Source organism: Rhea americana, unplaced genomic scaffold (genome assembly GCF_003343005.1).
Source record: "Rhea americana isolate MKP2758 unplaced genomic scaffold, rheAme1 scaffold_225, whole genome shotgun sequence".
In the NCBI taxonomy this organism is placed as follows: domain Eukaryota; kingdom Metazoa; phylum Chordata; class Aves; order Rheiformes; family Rheidae; genus Rhea; species Rhea americana.
Window position 1 is genome coordinate 1,464,737 of NW_028186341.1, and position 8,528 is coordinate 1,473,264.

General features: G+C 39.6%; 1 protein-coding gene across 4 annotated transcripts in view; it reads right to left on the minus strand.

Annotated features, from left to right (window-relative positions):
* Positions 1 to 8,528, minus strand: part of KIF13B (kinesin family member 13B) — a 125,858-nt gene that overhangs the window by 117,015 nt on the left and 315 nt on the right. The gene's annotated exons all lie outside the window — the stretch shown is intronic.

An 8,528-nucleotide genomic window follows, 5' to 3' on the forward strand; every position in this document is an offset into this window, starting at 1 on the left:
GGTCTTGCTAGTAACCATTAAATCTCTCCTTGTGCCACACCTTTAAGAAAGCACAAACAGGATAAAAGASTTCCTTAAAGTCACATGTCTTCACAAGGAAAGCAGAAAACTTCCTCAAACCATTTTATCACACACAACACACCTTGTCTGCTGACAGTCACCACAGAGATAATCCTTCGTGTAGGAATCCTGTATACAGGGGATGCAGTTTCAGAAGACACAGTAAGCCAACCTAACAGCTTGCTGCTGCCAGAGGGGGAAGTTTCTGTCCTCCCCTCTGGCTGTGTGCGCCTGCTGCTTACCCTCCACCAATTCTRTGCTCACTGAGCGCTGCTGAAGTTATCTGAAGCTACTTCAATGKCAAAAACCACCCAACATTAAAATGGATGTATTTGGACACTTACGAGTTCAACTGGCCCAGTGAAAGGTCTGAAGAGCAAAGACAGCGCAAAGGAGAGAGCAGACATGCATGTCTGGGCAGAGGGRAGAAGAGCAAGGCCTTCTCCTGGCAGTAGTGAACTGCTACCTCAGCTCACYGTGTCTCATGAAAGAGGCCATAAGAAACAGTTACACTCAGTTTCTCAGCTGAGGTATGCATCTAGAAGGTATTAAGGCTATGTATTCCAGTTACTTTGGAAAGAAAATTTACCTGGCGGCTCTCCTTTTATCCTAAAAATAGTTCAAGTTCTGTTTTAATAGCACATCATAGGCTTTCTACAAATTTTGGGTCTATTACAGAGCATGTTCTTTGGCTGACTTCTGTTTTCTTTAATGCTTCAGGTAGAGTTTAGAGATGAATCTTATATTAGCCACAACTGAAAATCCTATCACCATAATTTCCACCTCATTAAGTTTTTAATGATATTAAAACAGGTCAGCCTTATAGACAAATTATCTTCCTGCTCTTTTGGATATAGTCACACATGCACTCCACTCTTACTTTCATTAATTTCAGTATCTCCAGGATAAGCAGGGCACTCGCTGCCCCTGAATAACAAACAAAATTGTGATGCATCCAAGTAAGAGGATAAGCATGCATATCCCAAAAATGCCAATTAGTTCACYCTGCAGTAGACTTATTTGTAAAGGTTTGGTTTTATTATTTCTGTCACACTACAGACACACGTAAGTTCTCTCCCCCCCGCCACCCCGAGCATCAAATTTAGCAGAAATGAAAAAGATGACAGAAGTGACTGACCGAGTTAAACTATGGAGATTTATGTCAAATCTTGAGCTCTGTTTTTTTCATTATATCAACAAGATTTAAAGTTTTAACTACTATTATTGCAAACCTGCTTCTACTKTCAATCATTACAAAGCCAGCACAATCAACTACTCATTTGCTTCATCAAATCAGGAAACTAATCAGCTAATTGCTTTGGGGAAAATTAAAACTCAAACTCCCATCATCTCAAGAAACATTTATTGGAGAGAATAAAAGCCTCTTCCACAGCTTCAAAGCAAGAGAACCAAGATGTCCATAATAAAAATGTAGCACGTATCTTAATCATTTTTCCATATTTATATTTCATAGCTGTAGAAGTCCAGTAACGCTGGGCTGTCTGAGAGTAATTGTTGGGTTACCCATGTCCAAACTCTTCTCAGACAATCTCCAGGCTAACTTTATTTCACTTGTCAAACTGGAAGCTGGGGAATGGAAGAGGCCACAATGCTTCTCATTTCTTCTGATTGCTCAACTCCTCACAAAAGACTTTTTCTGAGACAATAAAAAACGGAATTCAAGTGGTGTACATCTTAACTGAAACCAAAACTGTGCAGATCCCAAAGCATTAGGCCTTCAATAAACTTTACAGACATTGCAAACAAACAAACAAACATAACACCCCACATCACCCATATGTATTTTTGGGCTTTTGCACTAACCTAAGAAACTCAGCGAGTTTCAAACAAGACAGCAAAAGTCAGTACAGAGAGCAAAGCCAGAAGCAGCATACCACTGCATGCAAAGGTGGATGCAGCAGGGTAGCAAAGGTGGATGCAGCTATATTCCCAATGACAGGTAGCAGTTCACACTCCCTGCCTAATAGCAGTCAGGCATCTGGTAATCATAAACTTAGGAGAGCATATTTTCCACATCAGCATTAGGAAACACTAGCTGAGGTAAAACTTTAAGAAGTGCTAAACAGATCTGGGGCAGAGACAATCAGTACATCTGAACCCTGCTTGAAGGCAAAAGAAGTGACAAAAACTGCACACAATGCATATATAGCTGCATATAATGACAGCCATGGTGGTAACTCCCTCCAGGATGGATACGTGACCAAGAACAGAGACATCAATGGCATAACAGAAATAACTGAATCGCCACACAGGGATATGGGAGGTTTTTTGAACACTATCATAAAAAGTCACCATAYCTTTAATGCTAATGGTAATGCTACTTTTGTCAGAACCAAACAAAACAATACAGTTAGCCTTTACCCAGCTGTTTGAAATAATCTTTAAATGAAAGATAAGCTTGTCTACAATTAAACTGTTAGTCAGATCCACGGCATCCTAACAGCCTTTAGACCAACAGACAGGGTAACTGAATATTTCTTGTAATGTTTTTACCCTTCCATATGTTCCTCTTCATATGCTCTACTTTTTCACAGTATACAAGATTAAGCGAAGACCTTTCCCATTTCATCCAGAGTCTTTATTTCCATGTAATTTTTCCCCTCAGGTTTCAATCTAAGCTCTTCTTTCTGATGGTTGACAGTTTTTCAGCCCTTTCAAACACCATTTGAGCACAAATCCCACTGAAATAAAAATGTGCACTAGGCATTTTGAGCACACAGCTCAAAAATCTACAATGGATTTCTCCTGATCCCACTACCAGGTTAGGACAGCTGTACTGACACCTATGGCACAAGAGTACCTTGGAGAAGAGGATATTAGGTTAGATGGACTGTGAGTGAGAACCAGTACAGCTGTTCTCAGTTTCACAAAAACTGAGGTATATTAAAACAAAGGTGAGATTTTAAAGTGGATATATCAAGTCCATAAGTCAAAATTGGCCAAAAATGCAGAAGTTCAAAATGACCTCCTGTAAAGATTAAGAGGACAAAAATGTTGTATTTAAATTACTGGTAGATTTTTAGGAGATTAACACTCCCTTGGATCCTAGAACGAGAACGCTGTGGTGTTATTTACTGCATAACAGCCTTAAAATTGCAAGGAAAAACAAAGTACAGTCAGTGTATTGTATCTTTCTCAGTTTGAAAAAGCAAGTAGCAGGAACACTGAGAAACATTATTTCAAAAATATTTAAAGCTTATTTATCACACACACATTAAAGGAACACCAACTTAAAAAAAAGARGATTATTTTTGTTTCGTTTTTTAATTAAAAAAAGCTGGAAGCAAGTTCAAACACAATGTGTCCTCCAGTCTCCCTGCCAATGTTTGTTGCTTTAAAGTGACTTTTCTCTTTGCCCTTTGCTATATAGAAGCCAATACAAACAAGGAGAAAACTAACTGACTGTACAAGAGCAAGTGAAGCTAACTTGCACCTAAACGACAATGCTAAGAAGTAAAGCTTAAAGGAAAAAGTACAATGAGAGCAACAGCACTTTCAGGGTGTTAATTTAAAGCCAGAGTCACTTAAACAATCTGGACAAAAAAACAGTAATTTGACTTCTCCTTCTGCCTACCAACTTGAAGTCGAAGCAGGCATCTCTCAAGCCTCCCTGCTAGACAAACTGTGCAGATATCATCATGAAATTTTCAGTTTGCAGCAATTAAAGATCATTAAATATGCATGAGTGCATCTGGAAGGGCACACAAAATCATCTACTCTGGATGAGGAAGTGTAAGTGGTATAAATCAACCCAACCTCATGAGTACACCAAACACAGGCCAGCTCTCCTCAGTTGTTAACACTACGTTGTCCAATATGTAAAAAGTTTATTCTATCTTCYGCTGTTTCGTTTAATGCAAGAAGAAAGCTTCCCGAATGGCTTTAGTAAAGGCATTCTGTGTTTCTGAACACTAGCCTTATGGAGAGTCTCTGCTGCTGCTCCGCATGGTTCATCTTACAAAGACTTGTAAATSAATCAACCTAGTAGCCTTCCGATGCAGCAAAGAGCTCCGAAGAAGTGCAATGTGCAAGTCTGAGCTGCTGCTTTGTTTCAGGTTTCAGGAATTAAATGCAATAATGTTTGCTCTGCCACTAACAAACCGAAAGCCAAGGCAGAACTATTCATCATGAGTGTATCTGATCTTTTGTTGACTTCAGGAAGATCAAGCAAATGTGAAACCAGAGCAGCAAGGTAATCTCACATACTGCACTTAAGGCGTGCTCCAAAGATGTAATTAACACAACTGTTTGCTTTTGCAGCCTCCGCATTTGACTGCATGGTAGTCTCGCGGGTCCTCCGGCAGTAAGGAGTAAGCTTGTGACACTTTAAGAGTTCTTAAAATACAATTGCATCATGGAGGAATGCAAAACTAACTCTACATGCCTTACCCACTTGTCACTGTATCTCTACATTACTACTGCTCATACTACAAGCACTATTTTATGTGTTATCAACAGGAAATATTAAGAACTATAGGCACTCACTTATCACAAGGAAAATAGCGAAAAAAAAATCTTGTGTTTTGCATATTGCCACCCGGATAAAATCCATGCCATTTTGTTTACTGTAATACCACAATCAGTCTTAAAGGCTGCGTGCACAAGCTCCAATTTACAGACTTTTTTCTGTTGTAATCTCCGTTGAAAAAAAAAAAAAAAAAATTAGCAAGAACTACCCTCCCCAACAAAAAAAAAACAAAAGCATTTCAAAGGAGCAGAAAGGCAACCTCCTCCAAAGAGTAGGGCAAAAAATTAGTGCCTAACACAGTGGTCAATAGGTAAGGAAGCAAATTCTTTCCTTACAAGCACCTGTGACAGAGTATTTATCATCAAAGCACAAACGGATCCCTTTGTGCGCTCTGAAGCACACAAGCTAGTCTGCATGAAAATCCAAATTAACCCAACAGAAATCTGAATGTACAATTTACTGCCAATCTAGATAGTTAAACTGGACGTCATAGGTCCTTAACGCCACARTCCTATGAACAGTTTAATCTGGTAGCGCTGCTGCAGTGTAGGCTGCAGTCCTGGAGCAGCACACCTACAGCTCCGCTCCCCACCTCCACGGCGCATCACCACCACCCTCCCTGCCCAGGCTTGYGCCAGCGCCACGGCCTCTGTTACCCCTCGATGAATTCGTTTAAAGCACCAAACAGGTACCTACACACTTCTTGTGTTTAGTCTTCTGCCTTTCTTGTTCAAACAGAAAACACAGGTGAGAGGTAGTGACACAACAGCAGTAGTTTAACCTGGCTGAAAATGTCCAACCATACCCTAGAGTATAAGTTGCATTTTTTCTAGTACCACTAAAAATGTTATACTTTAAGTAATGCTACACTGAATTGATTCAAATGTACAGAGAAACAAATGAACTTAAATATACTATTCTTATCAGATGCCTGTACTTCAGCATCACCTGCAACCAAAATATTCAGTAAGACAAACCTTAATTAAGAAGTTTCAAGCTGGCTTTTGCTTTGTTTCRTGGTGACATTAAGAACTGTGTACAGCATTTGTGTGTAAAATATTACAAATATCTGCTAAGTGAAATCCAACATTGACAATATTCCTAAAAGGAAATCCACAACAACTCTAAAACAGAACAACAAAAGTGCTTACTGGTTGTTATCAAAAAAAATCTGAAAAAGCTATGCACTTGGAAATATTTTTAGTAAATCTTATATTGCAACAAAACCAACAAAACAGAAGACTCTTTAAAGTCTTATTTAATATAACAATACTGAATTATTTACTTCAGATCTCAGACCAAGATCCCAGTCTCCCAAGTACAAAGCATACAAAAAAAATGTATTATGATTGCTACTTAGAAGCTCTTAAAGTTTTAGACCTGATGCTGCAATGACAAAGTATTTTRCAAAAGCATGGTTCCCATACAGTTTGTAGGTTTGGGGCCTAATCTGAAATAAAATGCAACAAATAAATAACTGAGATAGAACTATGAAAACTTCCTCTCACTATTAAGAATTAGCACTATAAGTTTACCTTACAGATTTCCTCTTCAAATGACACTGAAGGTTCCTCTATACTGTCACTTTCAAATGCAAGTACTGTAAGTAACCAACTATTTGATACAGAAATCCTTTCAACTTGCATGCAAAGAACTTATGAGCTGTATAAATTAGCACTTTTATTAACCTAATAAACCCTCACCTTAAGAAGTGCATCTTTCAAATATTAGAAGACAACCACCACTACCACAAGTAAGCACTAAAGCCTACTAACACGCAAAGCCACAGAAGTTTTACAACTGGATAGTTCTTAAGAAAGTCATCTACGCAAATTCTTAAATATATCGTTAATCCAGGAATTCAGCATTATATCACTGTTAATGTAAATTCTAGGAGCACTGGAAATATTGTATGGAGATACCAGTCGTTTGGAACTGACCAAAACATGTGGATTGCAACAAATAATCTGCTTAAAAATTACAATCCCAAGGCTTCATTTCAGAGAATGAAAGAGACTTTGATCTTTCAGGCTGGACTTACGCGGACTTGAGTATCACTCACAAAATACCAGGATGCCTAACAGTTGCTAAATAGATTTTACAGAGGCAGAGGTGTGTCCTGATTGTCAAGCTACCTGTGGGAGCACGGRGTTCAAGTCCCTCTTCTCTCTGATATACAGCAAGGACTGAAACCCAAACATCCCTCACTTGTGAATGYGCCTCCTAATGACCAGGCTACAGGCATTATGCACGTTTTAAAGTTTATACAGAATAAAATAGCTCCAATAATCAGATATCCCCAGGTAGAAGTCTCAAATAGAGGCACTGCTCTAAAACTGTAATATTCCACATTTTTACCACTCCCTCCCTTACTTCTATCGCTTCTTGCTCATACATATTTTCTACTGAACTCAGTCCCTACCTGGAAACAATGTGAAGACCAAAGCATGGACATAAACTAGTGACTGAGCATATGCAGAATATCTGCCAAGAGGGAGAGGCGCATTATTCACCCTGGGACATTCAAAACTTGACTAGACAAGGCTCAGTGCAACCTGATCTTATTTGATCTGCTTGGAGCAGTGGGGCGGACTAGAGACCTCCAGAGGTCCCATYCGACCTCAATTATTGTACGATTCCATAATCCTGAGAGTAAAGAGCCCAAAGAAGCCAGGAGGCATCTGGGTCACAGCCAAGAAAACGAGCGCTTACAAAAAAGGGACGTAAGCAAGAGGAAAGCCCATAACTGCCACTGAAACAAGGTACCAYCTTTCAGAACTTTTCCATCCCAGCCACCATGGCATCCTCTTCTCTGTATGTAACGCTTATCCTCCCCCCACCAGTTCTCCACCAGGAGGACACAGGTCCTCCATCAGCTTGAGGGCTGCGGCCAGAAATTTGACAAAAATGTAGATTTGAACCTGGGTCAAAATGCTCTCAATTACCCTAACCCATCAGGCCGTAAGGACATCAGCTCCATCYTTCCTATTTTGGGTACAGGACTTGAGACCTCTCATGAACTTAGCTTGACATTCCTCTGCTTTTATTTTAGAAGATCTGGGAATGCCTTATTTAATAAACTTAAAACTTTTTTTTTAAAACAAGCTTAAACTTTTTTTATCTTATTTATTGAAGAAAATTAAAGAGTTATTTTGTTTCTGATCATGTAGAAAATAATGGGGGTTGTTTCTTTCCTACCTATTAAACTGCCTTCACATTATCCCCTCTTCCCAAAAGGAATCACTGCCATACCTCCGTGGGAACGTGGGAAAAACAACAACAACACACGTTTCTTGGATTTTTGCCTTCTTTACCTCCTCACTCCCTGCCAATACTTCCTTTTTCATACTCATTTCCTCATAATCTTGAGCAAGTTTTTCTAATTAAGAAGAGTAATAAACATTAAAACAGATGCTCACAGCACGGTATGATTAACATAGCCCTGAGGCAAGTTTCACTGAGGAGGAAAAAAAAAAAGAAARAAAAAGAAAACTTTGCTCGTCAATTCACGCTTCCTCTTCCACATTTTGTTTGTTTTGTCCTTATAAAACCTCTGTGAACTACGACTCACTTGAGACTCACTTGATCGCCAAGGAACGAGAGGAGGGCTTACAGCATGCAGAGCTGAGCGGTAGGAGGGTGGGGGGAAAAACAGAAAAAAAAGAGGATTTATCCCCCCTCAAAAAAAGAAAAAAAAAGGAAAAAAAAAAAAGGAAAAAAGAAAAACAGCAGGAAGAAGGAAGAGCGCTACTTTGTGAGGAAGAGGAGGAGGGACCCGGGCACAGCCCGGCTGTAGAACAGGTGCAAGAGGTGCGGAGCAAGGTGGATAAAAAAGAAAAAAGAGTAAGAGAGAAAAGAGAGGCATAAACGGGGATGAGCTGAGGGAAATAAGAGGGGTCAGTGGTGAGGAAGGGGGCTGGCGCAGTCAGCTGCTTCCTGAGGGGCAGCCCAGCCTCACCCGCAAACCTACCCATAAATA